The sequence below is a fragment of the Mya arenaria genome, chromosome 5, assembly GCF_026914265.1.
Source record: "Mya arenaria isolate MELC-2E11 chromosome 5, ASM2691426v1".
Lineage (NCBI taxonomy): Eukaryota > Metazoa > Mollusca > Bivalvia > Myida > Myidae > Mya > Mya arenaria.
Window position 1 is genome coordinate 78,172,589 of NC_069126.1, and position 18,652 is coordinate 78,191,240.

The following is an 18,652-nucleotide window of genomic DNA, read 5'->3' on the forward strand; positions in this document are numbered from 1 at the left end:
ATATATCATTTATTAATCCCTCGCCACGGAGTCAGAGTACACATGCTCGTGTCCGCGCTATAACTTACTAATGCATTGATGGATGACCATATTACTTGGTACAAATGATGTCCTTATTAAGACGATGTACAGTGACCTTGACCCAGGTCAATACCTCAAAGGTCAAGGTCACATATGACATTTAAAAGTTATAGTAAACATGCTTGTGTCCGGGCTTTTTACATTTAGCAGTGTAGGCATGTCAATTCTTACTGGATTCTTTGACCTTATTCATTTCATGTACTTTTAGCAACAATAACTGAATTGATCCAAGAACTCGAACCAATTGCAATCTGTGCCAGTAATCCATCATTAAGTTTTGGGTCCATATTATGACGATGCTAAATAAAGGATAAGATATAAATGTTAATTGAAAGTTTTAAACATGTTGCACAGATTGATACTTAGCGCACTCTACCAAGCATTATCATTATGTGCAACAAGCTTAATATTTAAAAAAAACAATGGACACAAATGTGATAATATATTTATAACATGTGTTTTCTGTTCAAAAGCAGTAAAACAATGTTATGACGTCACCACAATGTATATTTTTCACTTTATCGAAAATACTTAAGGCTTGCTATTTCATCGATGTTATAAATCAAGGACTCATTTCCTTCCTATTTTTTGCCAAAATAACCTTGACATTGATCTTACATACAGTACACACAATATGAAAAACTTAACATATATTCTTTTATAATATGTTCAAATATCCAAGAATATTTAGGTTACCGATCAAACAACTTGTATTTCCTATATTCCCACTCTTAACCAGTGGTTGTGCACAATTTTGGTCAGATTTAACGTACCAGTCAGGTTTCGAGAAATACAAAATATACTAAAAAACAATGGCGGGGGATATAGCCGTCCCTTGGACTGCCTTGTCGCAATTTGATGTTATAGTGGAAAAGAAGTTTTTATAAAAGAAAACGCACATGTTGATTTTTTTATAATTGAATCATCTAACATTATTTTATAATGCATTCGTTTGATTTGTTATGAAGGTAATATTTAGGAGTAGTTAAAAAATTCCTATGCTGTTCTGTTGTTTCAAAACATTTTTAGTTCATTAGCGATAATGGGAATGAAAATTAATACTTAATTGTATTTATAAATGGTTTAAGAATTTATATTAATTTATCTCTTTTTTATTTTGTAGTTACAGACAAAGACAAAGTGTTTCGTAAAATAAAAAAAACCCATATCAGCTCAACATCGAATATTTGAACTGCAACTTTTAAAGTGTTATTACAGGAGAATTAAGGGTGTATATGTGTTTGTATATTACTTGTCTCAAGCCTGTCTCGTGTTTATCAAATTTAGCTAAAAAAACCTGGCATGACTGTATTTTTAAAAATGCATTGTTTCAAAATATAATATTAACAGAAATTTGCTGAACATGAGTTGTAATATGATGTGTTATTTATTAACATGAATAAAATCAACTATTAAGTACTACGATACATCAAACACTAGTATTATTAAGCAAATAATTAACTAGTTCATTAATTGGGAGTAGATTTGTTTTTACAAACGTCAAAACTATCATAAAATAACATTCAAATTGGCGGGCACATAACAGTTAAATAAGTCGTGTACAAAACAAAAATAAGACACAAATAGAATATGAAAATTGTACCTTTAATCAATTCAAACCTGTGTGTTAAAAAAGGTATAAAATGGGAACTACTTGTACCACCTTTAAACGTATTTCGGTTAAACACGACCAGGGATCGAACCCACGACCTCCCGCTCCGTAGGCGGACGCATTAACAACTACACGGTAACCATTCGCGTGGCTGGCAAGGGTGTGGTCGCAACATACACATCTAAACCGGTTGGTTCATCGTGTACTGATGCTCTCATTGGCGTTGCTGACAATGATGTGGTCGCAAAATTTACATCTAAACAGGTTGGTTCATCGCTTACTGGTGCTCTCATTAGCATTGCCGACAATGGTATGGCAGTAGCATTCACATCTAAGCGGGTTGAATCATCGCTTACTGGTGCTCTCATTAGCGTTGCCGGCAATGGTATGGTCGTAGCATTCACATCTAAACCGGTTGAATCATCATGTACTGATACTCTCATTACCGTTGCTAGCAATGGTGAAGTGGAAGCAATCACATCTTACCGGGTTGACTCATCGCTTTCTGATGCTCTCATTACCGTTCCTAGCAATGTTGTAGTCGCAACATTCACATCGAAACGGGTTGGCTCATCGCCTTCTGATGCTCTCATTACCGTTCCTAGCAATGTTGTAGTCGCAACATTCACATCGAAACGGGTTGGTTCATCGCTTTCTGATGCTCTCATTATCGTTGCTAGCACTATTGTAGTCGCAACATTCACATCGAAACGGGTTGGTTCGTCGCTTTTTGATGCTCTCATTACCGTTGCTAGCAATGTTGTAGTCGCAACATTCACATCGAAACGGGTTGACTCATCGCTTTCTGATGCTCTCATTACCGTTGCTATCAATGGTGTAGTCGCAACATTCACATCGAAAGGGTTGGTTCATCGCTTTCTGATGCTCTCATTACCGTTGCTAGCAATATTGTAGTCGCAACATTCACATCGAAACGGGTTGGCTCATCGCTTTCTGATGCTCTCATTACCGTTGCTAGCAATGTTGTAGAGGCAGCAAGCACAACTAAACGGGACTGGACGTCTCTCTGTGCATTCAGCTCATTTGGGTAAAGAACTCATACATATTTTGTTCAGACACTTGCTTGTAGTATGTATATACCTCAAACATGACTGAAATACAAATCAGAACAAACTACGAACGATTTATGCAAACGTTATCATTATTTGATAAATCCTTTGCAATATATCTTATAGATTCTATTCCGAGTTTCATGCCTCTTAAGCTATATTGTATTGTTTATAATCTGTATTATGATAATAATATATGTTGACGATGTACATTGTACAAGTCTAAAAACACTAGTCTGTTTGTTTGTCAACGATTATTGTAACTGTTCAGTGTACCAATGAGTAAACTTCTTATATTTTTCCGTCGAGGCGACGAGATTGTGGACCTATTGTTCGTCTAATGTACCTAAGACAATACGTGATACAACCCTGACCATTTCGTTGACAAAAGCAACAAATGTTCGTGAAACTACTGTATGGTTGCTAGTTTTGCTTGAACTCATTTCAGGATCACCAGGTAATTCATTAAATAAAAGGCTGGTTCTTTATTAACGTTATTAATCATAGACAGACAAATTGCGATGTTAATCATTCGGGCTTGGTCATTTCGGAATATAATTTTGCCAATAATAATTTGTACATAACGATCCTGTCACAATTAACCTTAACTTGACCCTCATTAAAATCACGGTGTAGAAATAGGATACTTCATGGACTGATAGAATTTCAGTATTGGTATGGTTAATGACAGCGTCTTATTTTAATTGTCATATAAGGTGTGTCCATTGACTTTTATAATATTTCAATATGCGTATTCATACGTTTCTACATCTAGATCATTGTCTTCTTTTCAGTTCCCTTGTGTCTCTCTTCTACACAGGGCGCATTTTGAATGTTGAGCTACTTGTCTATGTTGTTCTGCTGTATAATTGACAGGTTCGAATTTAAATTTCAGTTAGGGCAGTGGGTTAGGCAAACTGTTGCTTATTGTATTAGATCAAATGGTGCAAAATAGTTTGCTAAATTTTGACCTTACCTGAGTTTTTCAGAGCTTGAAGTTATCTGTATGCAATTAAAAACATTTTAAGTGGAAACCTTACTTAGCCAGGTGCATAGTTCGAACCAGCAACTGCCAGCACAATGGCTTCGCTGCGTTCAAACCAATTGAGATTACCTAGCTGGTTCTTAAGACAGTCAGCAAGGGTCCAGGCCCGGTTTGTTATTGGAGTCCATGCTCCCTTGGATTTGATTTAATCTAGGAAGCTTAATAGCTCCATTTTCAGCTACATTTATATAAAAAAATCAATGAGAAAGTTATACAAAGTAAAATTGAAATAATTTAATATTTTAATGAAACGCCTATTTGTCTCAATATGATAATTATAAAAGTCAACAACATATAACTCTTTGTTGTTAAAAATCAGCAGTAACTAAAGATGATCTTCATGACCAAAATAAACTGGCAATAATTTCCTTGTGCTGGAAATGCGTGTGCCCTCAGAACAATCTGAATAGGATATAGCGAAACATGCACATTAATCAGTTAAATGAGGGTGTGGACATATATTGAGGGTTAAGCAGGCTATTATTTCTAAAATATTAAACATCTGATGGTAATAGCAGCTTACTGTAAACCCGACCTATTGATTTTTTATGTTGCCTTAACTTCTTATTTGAATTAACTAGTATCTAAAAAGCCTATCGGATAACTAATAAAAAATACTTGGTTTCCTGGTATGAAACAACTAAGCTACTAAAGAAATCCTGGGTTGTTGGGACACTGAAGTCACCCCATTTCCAGTTCAACATCAGTAAAACTAAACTAACACTTTTTTACATTCGAACTGACTGTTACCGCCCGCACCTACATTTGGATTGCCAGCCAGATTTTCCGGTAATATTTCTTTAAAACCCTGAAAAATAATCAATTATACATTTTCTACGCTAATTTACGCGTTTCTGTTAAGGAAAGTTACCACAAGTGGTGTTTTATACAGTAATTCTAGCACACCGGATATGCTTTTCCGGTAAATATAGCCGTGCTGGAAAACTGCATCTGGCATCCCCCCATGCCAGATGAGTCACGCGCTGTGACGTAATAATTTCAATCTCTTTTATAATACACCTTATGTAATCATAATTATGAAATTTAAATAGATGAGTTCCATTAACATTAACTTCACAAAAATAAACTTTAAAAAACAAAACAAAATAACCCTTAAAAGACGTAATGTCGAAGGAACTTTTTGACGTATGCAGTGAATACAAATCACTGCGCGTCATGACGTCAGTAAACATCAACGCACGCGCTTTTTGGTGTTATGTACAAAAAAATGCGCCTTTTTTATATAGTTTCTTCACAAAATATGTTATTTAATGTATGCTAGAAAAAATATCTATCATGTTTGTCCGTTTCGGATAGAAAAATCCGACCCGAGAGCACGCTGCGTTGCCGGTAACTCGGCAAGCCTCGTTATCTGGCAACGCAGGTGCCTTCGGGTCGGATTTTTTCTATCCGGAACGGAAACACATGACAGATATTGTTAATCGGTCGGTTTAGCATGGGTTTCAATAAATTCAATCAAAATGGCGGCTTCCGGTATAAACATTGTGACTCGAATATTGGAATTTTTTAAAAGTGTTAATTTATTATATTTTAAATGTACTGTTGCTATAAGTGTTTCAATTTTACGTTTTAAAGTGGTTGATCTTTTCCCGCGTTATTGTGACGTCATTTGAAAAAATGTTTCCGGTTACAGTCGGGTCGTTTTATTTACAAAATGGGTAAGAACGGATAACTGAAAGGTTTTTTTAAATGAAATGAGTATTTTTTAACAATTCTTGAATGAAATAATGAACTTTTGGTGTAAATATAAGGAATAAATTGCGGGGTTGATGTCATTATCGGGGATATGAACGCAATTGGGTTGGTCAAAGTACGCGTGGAGTCCTTCGGACTACACACACATTGACCAACCCAATTCGTTCCTTTATTAAATCCATTTAAAATGTGGCGATTGTTGTAAACACTCGTCATCTTGAATATCACCTGTGTACTGTACTCTGTGACTTGCGGAAAAATTGTTACATCATCAGATAATTTTTGGAGACTGATGCATGTTTATGCCCTTTCAAAACTTTTTTATGGTTTGAACTGATATTTACTTATGTCCAATATTTGGCTTCGTGTCTGTTTGGCTATGACCATGTGCCATTTAACAATCTCCACATTAAATGGTAAGTTACTGGTCATGTCACTACAGTTTCATAATTTCATAATGCGGTATTACAGCTAGTTCAGCAATTAAATATTAATAGTAGAATAAACACATCAAACTTTAAAGTGACAGTCATATTTAAATTCCATACATACACATGAGTAATAAGCAAATATATTTACTGATGAAACTTAAACTACTTAATAAATAATCATTTATGGAAAATATTAATTACTGATTACAAGATTAAAGCCGTGTATTTAATAGCTGAAAACGCAAAAAAATGATTGGTGATAGCTAAACGATTTTCTGTGATCTTCTAGTCTTATATGGTAGAAATACTGTGCTTTTTCACTTTTCTTTAAAATTAAACTCCGTATCCATCACAAGAACCATTGATTTCGACATTTATTCATCCTTTTTGGAATATTAAAACAATAGTATTGATTGTGGTAAATCTTATTACAGTGTGTGTGTACCACGTGATTAATGGCGTCATATATGCTACGTCGGAAGGCAACATTTTGCTTAAATTGAGCCCTTTAAACAATGATAACTTTCTTTTACACCACCATTTTAAATAGAACAAAGGGCAGTCTAAGCCGCTTAAGGAGCCATGCCTCCATTTTATGACCGGACATTGATAATGTGATTAGTTTCATCAAACACTTTGACAAACCTGTTTGCAAAATAATGTTTTGACAGGGCTACGTCCGACGGCCGTATTGTGAAAAGGTTTGTCGAAGTGTTTTAAGAAACTACCCTCTTAATCAAAGGCTGGTAAAAGACCGAAGGCGGGGATCCGTAAGCGACGTAGACTGCGATATGTTTCATTTAAAATGGTGAAGAAATAGTGAAGTTATCTTTGTGTAAAGTATTCATTCGATGCAAAATATTGCCTTCCGACGTAGCATTTATGACACAATCTATCACGTGGTATACACACACTGTATTAGGGAGTAAGAGTGCATCTTCAAGTGCATTTAGGTCTTTCATCCAAATGTCTTAATTGTTGTAAATTAATTATGAAATAAATCTTTCAACCGACATTTAAACATCTCTTAGACATACAGTTATACGTACATAAACCATTCATATGGTGATTTGTGACCAGTCTGTGTTTGAAAATAACTACAATCTGTTGATTAACCTTTTTCAGTTTCAATATTAGTAAACAAGCTCAGTTATGCTCGTACCATAGCTCGTACACTGCACCTTTGGATGGTTTCAATTCGCAAATTAGTGAAAGCAGAGAGCTCATTAATCGTCTTGAACTTTTGCCGCCCTCATTTAATTACCATTAAGCAAATCATATATTGTAATCCATGCCATCATTACTTTATTGTTTTGGTTTCATCTCATTAGACGTATTCTAATGAAAAACAATAAGGCCAAAATGGTAAGTTTTCAAAGGTATGTTCATGTATAGTTTAACATTCTGGTGCCAGTGCTAACTCCAAGATTTTCAAACATTAAAGTGACACTCGTATTGAGCATCAATACATACACTAGTATAAAACATAGAGTATGAGTTATAAACCTTTTACCTTTTACTAGATTATGCATTTATGGAAAATATTTATTACTGATTACAAGATTGTAACCGTGTGTTTAGTAGCTGAAAACGCACAAATATCAAATGTTTTTAGACCCTTAAAGATAAACAGTAATCAATATTGTCCATAAGGTTCGTGTTTACTGCACCTTTCTTTCAAATTAAGCACGGTATCTTTCATAAAGTCATTATTTCCGATATGTTTACATCATTTTCATTTAATTCAAATACATTTGAATTGTATTAATTGTGGTACATCTTATTTGGGAATAAGAGTGTATATTTAATCATTTTTTTCTTTGCAGTGTATTTATTATTTCAAAGTATTTTGGGTGTTGTGAGCTTAGATTCACTTCAGCCAGTTGACCCCAAATCATTTCATGATTCACTTGAGAGGTGGTAGCGGCAATATGTAACAAACTGTTTATGCTGATATGCAATGTCGCAAAATATACACCAAAACATGACATTAAACACATTATTGGATTTGCGTTGCCTACTTGTATGACGTTTATTAAGATGAACGATGGTTAGGCGTGTCCTCTACAAATCGTTTGAATAAAACACATCGTAGTCTTTTCGATGTGAAAAGTATACATTTAGATATACTTGAGTATAGATTGTTTAATAGTTCTGTAATTACATTCAGTATGATAGTATATTTTGAATTTTAGGTTTAAAGTACCAACCGCACCATGTTACAAATCGCGTGCTACTTTGCACTGTATGGATTGTTTTATGCCGTTCGTGGCTTCGATATGGACATATTTGATGATTTGCCTGAATATTGTCCATATACATCCTTCTGTGGCCTAATACAAGGTGCACAGTTTAATGGATCACTCAGAGAAAATCAAGTATTTTGCTGTGAAAGCTGTAGCTGTGACAGTGCGTGTTCGGACCCTGGACGTGAAGATTGCTGTTTTGAAACCATGTATGGCAGTTTCCGAGATGAGACATCTTGTTTACCAGCTGGGAGTGTGTCACGTGCTCCTCTAAAAGCCTATTATATGTATGACACTTGTACCAATACGGAAAATCTAACCAAAGAATACACAGATGAATTGGCGCCCGTTGACATTTATTCCCCAGATGCTAAATTAATTTATAAAAATGCCTATTATGCGGAATGTAACGGTGTTTATGAGTATAATAAATGGAAGCGCAGTGTTGTCTTCACCGGAACATCCACAGGGCCCTTAGAACTAAGATCCGATATCCGGAATGACGAGTTGAGTTTTTACCATTTTTCTCCACGTGACAGATCGGCTTGGACTATGATGGAATGTTTGTATCATCATGCCGAGAATTGTATAGACCTCGATTTAAAACGAAAATGTATGTCTCTTTTTGCACCGTACATAGGGTCAGATAACGTCATTTATAGAAATCCTTACTGTTTCCTGTGTACAAATGAACCTGATAGTGTGATTTGCAATAATCTTGAAGACGGTACTAAAGGACATGGGGCAACGTTTTACTCATTGATGAACTTCGATATTCTCAATCAGGCCGACCGAAAGTCAAACGCCATCGTAGACAACACAACGACATGTCCAAAGGGATATGTTTCCAGCCCTTCGTCGGTAAGACTTGTTTGTTTTGCAATTTACCAAGTACACCGGATGACAATTATAAATACTATTTACAAGCGGTTTAAGAGAGGGCGCACACGGAGCGCGCCCCCTCTTAAATCGTCCAAGTTTACTTTTTAATCAATATCGGTTCTGAGGGAGGGGTGCATGTCAAAAGGTTGCGCACGGCAGTTACGCTCCCTCTAACGTTAATTCCTAGATCCGCCCCTTTTTTTTGCATTTTTGTGAAGGTCATTGACGATCGAGGATTTTTCATTTTTTTCTGTTCATTAATTTCACGTAGATCCATTTTGACAATGCATCATAAAACACCAAATAAGATGGAAACCAATTTTGACGATTTTTTACTAGAAAATACATAAAGATATAGAGGTTTGCATTATAATTAAATGATTAAACAACAGAAGAAGACATCCTTGGATAAATATCATTTAATCGATCCTCATAAAATGCGGCATGTATAATATATGGCTGATTTAAGAGGTAATTAATATACAGTTACTGAACAGTGTGTAAAGCTAAAGCTTAATTATATCATTTGAAATTAATGGTCTTCTTATATAGAAACTGCAAGTAACAGTATTTTTTACAGAATTTTCAAGTAGGATTTTGGATTTGAAAAAAATCTTTCTTACATGTAAAATACAGTCAAATACAGTCATACTAATTTATCATAAAGAACAAGCAATCATAGAATTCCCATTGAAAAAGGCACCTTGCATAGAATACCACTAGATGATAGATTGTATTGATAATTTCGGTGATGAATTTCACAATTTGAGACTATTTATACATTTGTAGGAAGCATTTGAACTCTAATTATAGACATATTTATACATATATTATAAAGCTTCAATTCTATAACAAGCTATAACAATTCATGATGTGTTTTATCCACGGCTAATCCTGATAGCCAAATATTACCTTTGTGTACCAGCAACTTCAGTTCCGGCTGAAAGAGTATTTAGTCTTGCTGGACAAATTGTCAGCAAGAAAAGGGCCAGATTGAGTACAGGCAGCATTTAATACGCACAATACTTCATGTCTTTGTCTCAGTGAAAAAAGTTGATAATGAGTTTCAAACTGTCAATGATGCTTAATCAGTTTAAAGTTTTAAAGGTTGAGAAATGTTCATGTCAATGAAAAGATTAAAGTCCCAAAAAATGTTTCTTTATGTTGCTAATGAACCTTAAGATTACAAAAATATCACAAAGTAACTTAATAGGGTAAAGACAGTCATATATGTATATATATTTGTGTTTCTTAACTACTCCGATTAATTAGTATAATCGTTAAACTCCTTAGCCGATTTATCGATTATTAATTCCGAACCAATCATCATCACTAATGTCATTTATGTTCTATTGTAGTTGTGCATGTTGTAATTTTGGTGAGAGATATTTTAACAAAATGGCTGAACATATGTTGTAATTGTACTGCTCAAATATGATATTGATCTTTTGCAAATTTAGAGAAGTTCAATCACAAAATATTGGGTTTTACAATGTGTAGTTTTTTGAAGACATAAAACTTACTAAGACAAATCATCTGTTTAAGATAGGAATATTAATAGTTGCTAAAATTAAGCCTATCCTTATTAAGGATTCTTATCACTATATTTAGAAATTAGGTTTGTTAATTATGAAAAATTATTACATGCTGTTTACGGCTATTTAGTAGCAGGAGCTTGTTGAGGTGTTAAATTAACTTAACTGAAACAGAGAAACTATTTCCGGTCTACATGGATATATGTGAGTGCGTGTGTGGGTCTGTGTGTAAACGTTAATTATATCTATACACAAACTCATGATGCTTTTATCAGATACACATTATTTTGGTTCTTTTGTACGCTCAGTGTCTCAATGTAGACATCTTAGTTTGAATTTTGTCAAACTATATGTAGCTATAAGTCATACTATGGTTAAAATGCACACAAATCACATTTTCTTTAGCAATTGTAGTTTTCAGTTTGATTGATTTGATTTTTTATCGTCTTATATTGCACAAAATAATAGTTCGGATTATAATGAATGACTTTCCGATACCCAATTGGGTATCACTACGTTCAATTAAATGTAAATACTATGTAATGGGTATGAGTGAAGAGTGTTTGAATTTGAATGTGTAGCAATCATGGCTGAGAGATGAACACATGGCTTGGCAATTACGTCTGAACTTTATCGCAAAATATAAATCGTTCTTAAATCTTATATATGTATGTGCTGTTTCATTTTAGACAAAATAAAGACGTATAAGAAGTTATTTGCACATAATGGTAGCATATATAAGGGCCACCCTATAAACACGTGTATCGGACGATCGCTTTTCGATGAATATTTCTTATTATGTATTACATGTTTTGTCAAACTACGAGTTTTAATTGATCAGTTTAGGCTAAGTGGGTTGGATTTTTTGGGAGCAACATTTTAATTTGATTGGCGACACTAAAACAATATTGAACTGAAATTCTTAATCTTACGACATTTGTGTTGTACTCTCGTTGGTAAGGTGACCCTTATTCTTTAATGCTTTGTACGCACGTAATGAAAGATGTTTGGGAAATAGTGAGGAAGAGCTCCGGTAAAAGGTACAAACCCCAGTAAAATCTAACAAGTTTTAATTGACCGACCATGCCAAAACGTTTGCATAAAAATTTACTATTAATGGTGCTTTGATTTTTGTGTTGAATATAATATTGGTTAAAATTAATTTAGATAGCTGTACTTTCCACTCACTGCTTTATTGTTCCTATGTCTTTTATAGCCATCCTGTCGCCTGGTCCTCTGTCCCGATGGCAAGATGTTGCTGGAAAATGGCACATGCGTGTTTTATATGGACTGGTGGTTCTTTCCGTCATACGGGTATACGTTGAGCCTGACGCCGAAGGCAGGGACTATCGTGAAACTTGATCATATTCAGGCTTTGAAAAAAATGAGAATACAACAAGCCTTGCGATACTTACACTGCCCATGCTTGGATATCAGTTGGTCGTCTTATGCCGTTAATTACCGGGTTGACTCTTCTGGAAATGTAGCTGTTCTGTTCATAACGTTAGTACTGCGGGACAGTGGCGAGGGGATAGACCCTCAACCATTCATCAGCCGACTTGAATCATGCTTAGAACCCCGCTGGTCCATAACTGACACAGGTGTTAAACACGAATTTATTGCGCAAGAATCCCCGTACAGGTTTTCATCCTCTGTCAAGGATATTCCAGACGCTATTCCTCTCCTGAGTACTTTTCAAGGGACTAGTGACGTCAAATGGATAACAAAACTTTTCTACTGTCATCAGGTTAGTTCCTTTTTCAATCATTTTCGGAACATTTATATATATAAGCATATGATTCATGCGTGATTTAAATGTCTTAGATTCATGACGTTCTTTCACAAGTCTTTCGCTATATACCACTATGTAAAACAAGTCTTAATGAATGAAATGTAGAAAATTCACATAAATCAAGCATGTAACTAAAACAGTGGATCTTTAAGAATGATATCTTAACAGATAATACGTAATTTTAGCCCCTAATTGAAAGAAAACTATCTTAGTTTACCTGTATCTTTCACGCCATATTATGCAAATAAATCCCTATCGGTCGATACTTCCCAGGCACAGTCACAAAAATTTGAACAAATCATTTTTCCATTGATTGAATGAAAATTCATATTTTGGCTTTACATATCTTATATTTTGTATGATTTGATATGATGTTCATTTCAAGTTTACTCAGCTAATGTTACATGCCAAACAGCATGTAAATTTAGATTTGACCGCAGTCATTAAAACCCCGATCACATAACAATTATCTAAGACGGACTCTTAGTGGGTATGGATTAAAATGAGTAATTAAATAGTTCTAGTTAATCACTCTAGGTTTTTATAATAGGCCAGTCACGGTGTATATCGGATCCTTTCCTATAAAGGTATACGTGTATAGATACGTTCACTCTTAATGATTAAGAATGAGAGAGTGAGCGTAGATGTTAGCCAATCTAGTGCTGAACAATTGTTTTTGACCTACATTAATGCACGTACTTTATATAGTAAAAACGTACGGGGGGAATTTGGAGTGGCCCGATAAGGCAGGTGGCCCTTTAAAGCAGGTGACTGTTCAACCAGGTTTTACTGTAAATGTAAGCAAATCCAGCCGGAAACACCGCTTTTTAAATTCAACCTAAAACATTTTATTCATAGTTTCATTTAGCGTTTAGCAAGCCAAACAATGCCTCTACTTAAGCTGAGCACCTAAATGCCAATTTCGCCGGAAGTTTGCACTCTTACGTGCACAGCCAATTCAGCCATTCTCTTTTAGACAGAACAGGTACTCAACAATCCTATTTATGACTGCAATACCTTTCCTAAAACAGGTGCGTTTTTCAAGAGATAACTTTTTTGTGGTTAAAGTTAAACACACTTATTTTAACAACAAACCAGACAGGTTCTACCAAAACCAATCTAGAGATAATTCAACCATTTACGGCATAACCAGCACTCGTCAAAGGGTGACTCTAATAAAGTTTACAATCTGGAAAATACCCCTTTTCACTCCCTTTTTGTGCCAACATGCCATTAAAAGGGCCCTGTGAAGCCAGCCCAGTCCCCAATTATCCACATTTTGGCCATAGTCGAGACCATTTAGTATCCATCGAATCTTAATTAGGTTCTACCGACGCAATTTCAGAGTCGAGTTAATGCCTTCATTTTAGACTAGTTACGGGCTCTTCTACAGCAAACCAAGTTCCAAACAAAGCCACTGTAATAATGTTTACTTAGTATGAAATAGTTCAGTTAATATTTTTGCAACCACAAAGCCATTCAAAATTATTACGACACAACTGAAACAATAAGTTGGTCAACTAAATGCAAATAAACCATAGTTTCGCAACCAGAAAGCCCATTCGGCGCCAAACGAACAGACGTGCCAATCTAATCTAGACAAAAAAGTGCCAAATAGAACATATTTTGGCAACCATAAAGCCAATTAAGACACCCTAATGTCGCAACCATAGAACCAATTCCGAGCCTTAGGACCTAAACATACGTCTCACTTACATCTAGCAAACGTAGAACTAAATAGACCGTACTTTGTCAACCATAAAGCCCAAATAGAGACATAATATTCCATTTGAAGATCTAATAAGGCCTTTCCAGTACCAAATATACCTCAATTTTGCAACCATAAAGCCCATTCAGAGCCAACAAATCCCATGATCAGCTCTTATTTAGCCGACTCAGTGCCAAGAATACTTCATTTTTGCAACCATTAACCCATTCACAGCCCAAACACCCATATATAGCTTATCAACTGACTACGCAGTGCTAAACTGACTACATATCAGAAACATTTAGGCCCACTAAGAGCCCGATCATTCAATGTTTATCTTGAATAAGCATTATGCTAAATTGAATAATGCAAAATTGTATTGGAAGATGCTTGAAGGATCTATTGTTAACAACTCATGCTCCCTTACATCCAGTGATTTTGTAGAATATTTCAGATCTATAAATGATCCTGAATCAGTGTTTTTCCAACCTGATGAAGACATATTGTATTTCAATGAAAGATATTTAAAAGGAGAATTAAATGTTATGTTTGAGGAGCTTAATGTACCTTTTACTATTGAGGCTATCAGAAAGGCTTGTACTAAATTAAATAATGGTAAATCAGGTGGCCCTGACTGTTTTATTAATGAATTTTTCAAGTATGGATCAAACAATGATGCATTTATTACAGCTTTATGTAAATTGTTTAACAAATTATTTGACATTGGTTATTTCCCTGAGAAGTGGTCTGAAGGGTTCATTGTGCCTTTACATAAAAAAGGAGATGTTAATGTTGCAAGTAATTATAGAGGTATTACAATATTGAGTACACTTGGAAAATTATTTACTATAGATTTGAATGATTGGCATTATAAGCTATTTCACAAATTCAAATAAGAAGTTATTTACTGCATTTGTGGACTTTACCAAGGCATTCGATTATGTTGTACGGGATATTATATGGTATAAACTTATCAAACTTGGGGTAAGAGGTAAAATGTTAGATATTATACGTTCAATGTACAGGAATGTTAAGTCTAGAGTAAAATATGACAATGTTTTAAGTGATAGTTTTACATGTTTGTTAGGTGTTCGTCAAGGAGAATCCTTATCTCCATTTTTATTTTCTATGTATCTAAATGATATAGAAGAGTATTTCATGACTAATAACCATCAGGGTATAGATTTAGATGTGTTTAAACTATTTATATTATTGTATGCTGATGATATTGTTTTGTTGTCAGAATCAGAGGCTGGTTTACAAGAAGGTCTTTTATTACCAGAGAGATATTGTGATAGATGGAAGTTAAGTGTTTACTCACAAAAGACAAAGGTCATGATATTTAGGAAAGGCGGTAGATTAAGGAAGAATTTAATATTTTGGTATTAAGGCCAGGAATTAGAAATTGTTGACAAGTTTACATATCTTCGAATTGTATTTACACCAGGGGGTTCTTTTACTAGTACTTTTGAAACATTGTCAGGACAGGCTATGAAGGGTATATATAAACTTAGACAGTGCTTATCCAAATTTCCGACGTTGTCTGTGAAGCATAGATTAGATATTTTTCATAAACTTATATATCCAGTTTTAAGTTAGGGCTCTGAAGTGTGGAGTCTTTTTAATAGTCAGCAAATAGAAAGAGTACATTTAAATTTTTGTAAAGAAATATTAGGAGTAAGAAAACAAACTCAAAATAATTTTGTTTATGGTGAACTAGGTAGGACTTCATTGTTTAGTAAACGTTCTGTAAAAGTGATTAGATATTGGCTTAAAATAGTAAATATGCAAACCATAAAATATGTAAGAATTGTATATGATAAAATGTATTTAGAAGTAGATAGAAATCCAAATAATAGATCATGGATATAAATGTTAAGAGAATTATTACAGAGGCTTGGATTCAATGATGTATGGTTAAACCAAGGAGTTGGGAATATATCTTTATTTTTAAATGTTTTTAAGCAAAGAGTTACTGATATTTTTATACAGAGTTGGAGCTCAGAATTAACAGAGTCTACCAGAGCTAGAACCTATGTACTTTTTGCAGATTTCAACATAACAACATATTTAAAGGATGTTAACATTGATAAGTATAGAATTGCATTGTCAAGATTAAGGATGAAGAAGAAGAAGAAGAAGAAGATTTATTCATAGCATAAATAATACAAAATACACATTTGAAATAGGCCAACATGACCCTTGATCAAATCAAATTAATACACCAAATTGTGATTGCGAACAGGTACATATAAATGTATATTCATTAAATAACAATTTTATCTACAACTTTCAAATGATACTATTCATAATTCATAATCTGCACGCAGATTACAGGTAGAGGCTGGTAGATGGCATAAACCAGCTGCTATACCTTATTCGGAAAGAAAATTTATGTTATTCACTGGAAGATGAATATCATTTTGTTCTTGAATGTAAATTGTATACTGATATAAGAAAAGCTTACATAGATAAATATTATTATGCAAGACCTAATATGCTTAAATTTATGGAATTATTCACCTCTCAAAATACTAATGTAAATAGAAAATTATCTATGTTTGTTTTCAAAGCTTTCGAGTTGAGAAATGCCTACTATAGTTATTACGGATAATATTGGTTATTCCTCTCGCTGTGTTTATGTTGTTCTGATTGTTAAACCAATTTGTAACTGTATGATTGGAAGATTGAGTGACAATTGACTATGTTATAAACATTAACGTATTTTATTGATTGTGTACGCATGGGCGTATTGCCTATTGAATTCTGAAATAAACTCTAAACATTATCAATACCTGTGTATACCACGTGATAATTTACGTTATATATGCTACGTCGGAAGGCAATATTTTGCTTAAAATGAAGACTTAAAACCAAGATAACTTTTCTTTTTCCTCAACATTTTAAATGAAGTAAAAGGCAGTCCATGCCGCTTAAAGAGCACCACCTTCGTTCCATTACCGGAGTTTGAATAGGTAATTAATTTACTCAAACACTTCGACAAACCTCAACAGTTTCCACAGTGCTCCATTAAGCGGCGGTTTTATGCAATTTTTTGTCGACGTGTTTTAGAAACTAAATACGCCATCCACTTTCGTAAAATACCGAAGGCGGGGCTCTGTTATTGGCGCAAGCAGCGCAAAGATAACTTCACTATTTCTTCACCATTTAAAATAAAACATAGCGCAATCTACGCCGCTTACGGAGTCCCACCTTCGGTCTTTTACCAGTGTTTGATTGAGAGTTTAGTTTCTTCAAACACTTCGACAAACCTTTTCACAATACGGCCGTCTGACGGAGCACTGTCAAAACAATATTTTGGAAACAGGTTTGTCGAAGTATTTGATGAAACTAGTCATCTTATCAAACTTCGGTAACAGAACGAAGGCGGGGCTATTTAAGCGGCATAGACTGCCATTTGTTTTATTTAAAATGGTGTAGTAAAGGAAAAGTTATCTATGTTTAAAGTCTTAAATTTAAGCAAAATGTTGCCTTCTGATGTAGCATATATGACGTTATTTATCACGTGGTATTCACACACTGATACCTATATGCGGGTAATTCAGCATCCTGTCAGTTGTTCTTCATTACTCTGCTCCGATGTTGTATTCCAACAGGTGTACCTCAATGCAGACGAGGTCGATTATTTACAGCCAGACCCATATACAGAAACTTTCGAACAAATAACCTTGAAGGCAACAGGACGAGTGATACATTTAAATGAGTTCTCATTGGTTAATCCTCGTGTTATGAATGAAGGGGTCGATGGATACCACGTGTGCTTGGAGGGATTCGACAGAAACGAATGGATGAAGTACTATGGGTTTAACAGATGCAGTAAACTTAACCTAACGGGCACATATTTCATGAACATGTTCGTGTTGATTGGGTTTGTTAATTGTGTTTTGTTACGTTTTTGTGGTATGTAATGGAAACAATTGCGGTAAATGGGGCGCTCTAAGCAACAATCACACCGTACGATTATATTAACGAACTCGTAAATCCAAGAAGTGGTATCACTTATTTCGAAACAAATTGTCTAACTGGTCACGCTATTCTCGAAAGTTTGAATAAACAAATAAACACAATGTTTGTTCATAAGACGGGCCTTGATATTTCGTTACTTTGTCGTACGTTTTTTCATAAGACTTTGATTTATCGTGCTTTGGTCGTTCGTTCGTTCATAAGACGGGACTTGATATATAGAATGTTGGTTAATGAAACTTTATTTGGTCGTTGGGTTGTTTATGAGACGGATCGTGATATTTCGGGGTTTTTTTGTCGTACGGTTGTTAATTAAACTGGCCTTGATATAATATTATTAAGTGGTACGTTTGTTGATTAAATGAGCCTTGAAATCACGTTATTTAATCGAACGTTTGTTGATAAGACGGGCCTTGATTTACCGTATGTTTATTGATAATACAGGCCTTGAATATCGTTATTTGGTCGTACGTGTGTTCATAAGACGGGCCTTGAATATCTTTATTTGGTCGAACGTTTGTTGATAAGACGGGCCTTGATTTACCGTACG

At 34.6% G+C, this 18,652-nt stretch overlaps 1 pseudogene; it reads left to right on the top strand.

Moving 5' to 3' along the window:
* Window positions 1–1,444: 1,444 nt before the first annotated feature.
* On the top strand, window positions 1,445–16,732 carry LOC128235987 (uncharacterized; annotated as a pseudogene).
* Window positions 16,733–18,652: the final 1,920 nt, after the last annotated feature.